The sequence below is a fragment of the Melanerpes formicivorus genome, unplaced genomic scaffold, assembly GCF_026170545.1.
Source record: "Melanerpes formicivorus ecotype bairdi unplaced genomic scaffold, bMelFor1.0.p_v2 SCAF_448, whole genome shotgun sequence".
Taxonomy (NCBI): domain Eukaryota; kingdom Metazoa; phylum Chordata; class Aves; order Piciformes; family Picidae; genus Melanerpes; species Melanerpes formicivorus.
In genome coordinates this window covers 119,024-123,096 of record NW_027142800.1, presented here as the reverse complement: position 1 = coordinate 123,096, position 4,073 = coordinate 119,024, and positions in this window count along the sequence as shown.

Genomic DNA, 4,073 nt, shown 5'->3' with positions numbered 1-4,073 from the left:
TTTTCAAACTTTGCTATTCAGCCTATTTTCCTTTGAGACATTTTGCCCTAAAGATATTGAGCTACTTATTAGTTAAGTTGCCATTAGTTGAAGCCATGTCTTAATTTCCTAATGAGCCCCTCAACATCTAGTTTAGTTCTGCAACATATATTTCTTTAAATATTAGCTATGAGAGCTGGTCTGCAAAAGAAGATCTTATTATCCAGAGTGCACACATGTGTAGCTCCTGCTGAGATGGAAAGACCACAGAAAGTTCAGTGTCATCTGACAGAAATATGATGACATTTGGAACACAGGGTGGGAGAAAAGGATGTTACTGAGGAAATTTGTTATTTTATGCCTCACCAAGATGACCCTGATCCTGAGATCAGTGTTCATTTCTCTGATGCAACAGAATTTCACAAGCCTTTTTTTTTCCTTTCTTTCCTGTTGTTCTTTTTTTTTTTTGTTCTCCCTCTGAAACTATTACTACAGACAACTGGACTCACAGTATTTATTTTGGTTTACTTTATTTATTTTTCATTAAAATCTCATTGATGTCATTAGAAGTATCTCCATTGCTCAGATTTATTCATTTACAGTTTCTTGTCTCCTCACTAATCCCTTACTTAAACAATGAGTTTATGTTCATTTCCGTCTAGCCCTCTCATCCCTCTGATTATTTCTTGAGTAGCTATTAAAAACACTGCTATTAACAAGCAGACAATCTCTTCTGTCACCAGCTCCAGATATTGGGGTGAATAGCCCAAATGGCTTTGGATTTCAGTCTGTCTTTGAAAATGTTAACTTCTGTCAGACTTGTCTAGTGGGATCCCTAGTGTTCTCCATTCACTTCTCGGGAAATCATGCACTGCTGTATGCAGCCATGTGTTGTCAGGAAGAGAGTGAGAAGCCAGCTCCTCCCACCATTGTGAAACATGGAATGCATGCTGAACTGAAGGACAGTCTGGGGGAGGAGATGGCTATAATCCCTCTAGTGCCTAGAAAATCCATTCTAGTATATGGGAAAGTGACAGGGAAATTGTTGTTAAAAATATATATGCGGATCTTCCTCTATTTTTAAACCAACCAAGGGTAAGCTGGTTCTCAATGACACCATCTAAAAAAGTCCCAGTTCCCATGAAGGTTCTTTAGGTCCCCAGCATCTTTGAGTAAGGAAGGTTGAGAGTTAAATACTTCAAATTCTACCACAATGAAGGGAAAGAATGAGATACCTTAAGTCCAGCTCAGTGAAGATTAAATATATCAACCAACATGAGAATAAGGAAATGATACTCTGAGCTTATTTAGAAGGATTCTCCTGTATATTCCATGGGCAGTTTGTACATTGTATTTGAGGAAATATGATTTGATAAAGGATTATTTTCTTTCAGTATTTGGAACTGGACTGAGGTTTTCTTCTCTCAGCAGAATGCCCTATTAATTATTCAATGAATAGAATAGAATAGAATAAACCAGGTTGGAAGAGACCTTCAAGATCATCGCATCCAACCTATCATCCAACACCACCTAATCAACTAACCCATGTAACCAAGCACCCTGTCAAGTCTCCTCCTGAACACCTCCAGTGATGGCGACTCCACCACCTCCCCGGGCAGTCCATTCCGATGGGCAATCACTCTCTCTGTGTAAAACTTCCTCCTGACCTCCAGCCTGAACTTCCCCGGGCACAGCCTGAGACTGTGTCCTCTTGTTCTGGTGCTGACTGCCTGGGAGAAAAGACCAACCTCTGCCTGTTTACAACCCGCCTTCAGGTAGTTGTAGAGAGCAATAAGGTCACCCCTGAGTCTCCTCCTCTCCAGGCTAAGCAACCCCAGCTCCCTCAGTCTCTCCTCATAGGGCTTGTGTTCCAACCCCTCACCAACTTTGTTGCCCTTCTCTGGACTCATTCCAGCAAGTCAATGTCCTTCCTACACTGAGGAGCCCAGAAATGGACACAGTACTCGAGGTGTGGCCTAACCAGTGCAGTGTATAGGGGGAGAATGGCCTCCCTGCTCCTGCTGGCCACAATGTTCTTAATGCAGGCCAGGATGCCATTGGCCCTCTTGGCTGCCTGGGCACACTGCAGGCTCATGTTCAGCCTACCATCAACCAGCACCCCCAGGTCCCTCTCTGCCTGGCTGCTCTCCAGCCACTCTGACCCCAGCCTGTAGCACTGCATGGGGTTGTTGTGGCCGATGTGCAGAACTTGGCACTTGGATGTGTTAAATCTCATGCCGTTGGATTCTGCCCATCTATCCAGCCTGTCGAGGTCCCTCTGCAGAGCCTCTCTACCCTCCAGCAGATCAACTCCTGCCCCAGGCTTGGTGTCGTCCACAAATTTACTGATGATGGACTCAATGCCCTCATCCAGATCATCAATAAAGATGTTAAAGAGCACAGGGCCCAGCACTGATCCCTGGGGGACACCACTAGTGACTGGCCACCAGCTGGATGTGGCACCATTCACCACCACTCTCTGGGCTCGGCCCTCCAGCCAGTTCCTAACCCATCGCAGTGTGCTCCCATCCAAGCCATGGGCTGATAGCTTGGCCAGGAGTTTCCTATGGGGGACGGTGTCAAAGACCTTGCTGAAGTCCAGGTAGACTACATCCACAGGCCTCCCCACATCCACCAGGCGGGTCACCTGATCGTAGAAGATCTGGTTGGTTAGGCAGGACCTGCCCTTCCTAAATCCATGCTGGCTGGGCCTGATCCCTTGGCCATCCTGTAAGTGCTGTGTTATTGCACTCAAGATGACCTGTTCCCTGATCTTGCCTGGTACTGAGGTCAGGCTGACAAGCCTATAATTCCCTGGCTCATCCAACCAGCCCTTCTTGTGGATGGGCACCACGTTGGCCAGCTTCCAGTCCTTTGGGACATCTCCAGGGAGCCAGGACTGATGAAAAATGATGGAGAGCGGCTTGGCCAGCTCCTCTGCCAGCTCTCCCAGCACCCTAGGATGGATCCCATCTGGTCCCATGGACTTGTGGGGATCCAAGCGGCTGAGCAGATCACCAACTACCCCATTTTGGAACAGAGGAAAACTATGCTGCTCCCTGGCTCCTTCTGCCAGCTCTGAAGGCCAGCTGTGTAGAAGACATTCTGTCCTGCTAGTAAAAATTGAGGCAAAGAAGGTGTTAAGTATCTCTGCCTTTTCCTCATCCTTTGTTACAACGTTCCCCTCTGTGTCCACCAAGGAGTGGAGGTTGTCCTTGCCCTTCCTCTTGCTATTAATGTATTTATAGAAGGACTTTTTGTTGTCCTTCAGCGCAGAGGCCAGATTAATCTCCAAATGTGCTTTTGCCTCCCTAATTTTCTTCCTACAAGACCTAGCAACATCCTTAAATTTTTCACAGGTTGCCTCACCTCTCTTCCAAAGGTGATACACCCTCTTTTTTTCCCTTAGTTCTTTTAGAAGTTCATTGCCCATCCAGGCTGGCCGTCTGCCCCGGCAGCTCATCTTCCAGCGCATTGGCACAGCCTGTCCCTGTGCCTTCAACAATTCTTCCTTGAAGTAGGACCAGCTCTCCTGGACCCCTTTGTTTTTAAGGGCTTTATCCCAAGGAACCCTCTGAATTAGTTCCTTGAGTAGCCTGAAGTCTGCCCTCTGGAAATCCAGAGTGGAGGTCTTCTTGCTACCCCTCTTAGCTTGACCAAATAATGAGAATTCAATTATCTCGTGGTCACTGGCCCCTAAACACCCTCCGACCACCACATCACCCACCAACCCTTCCCTATTGGTGAAGAGGAGGTCAAGCATAGCCTTACCCCGGTAGGCTTGTGCAGCACCTAGGATAAGAAGCTGTCCTCCATGCATTCTAAGAACCTCCTAGATTGCCTCTTCTCTGCTATGTTAAGATCCCAGCAGATATGAGGCAGGTTGAAGTCGCCCATGAGAACAAGGTCAGGTGATCTTGAGACAGCCTTAAGCTGCCTACACTCATCAACATCTTCCTCCTGGTTGGGTGGTTTATAACAGACTCCAACCAGGATGTCAGCCTTATTGGCCTTCCCTCTAATTCTTACCCACAGGCACTCAACCTCATGGTCCCTGATCTCCACCTCAATGGCATCTAGTGCCTTCCTGATGT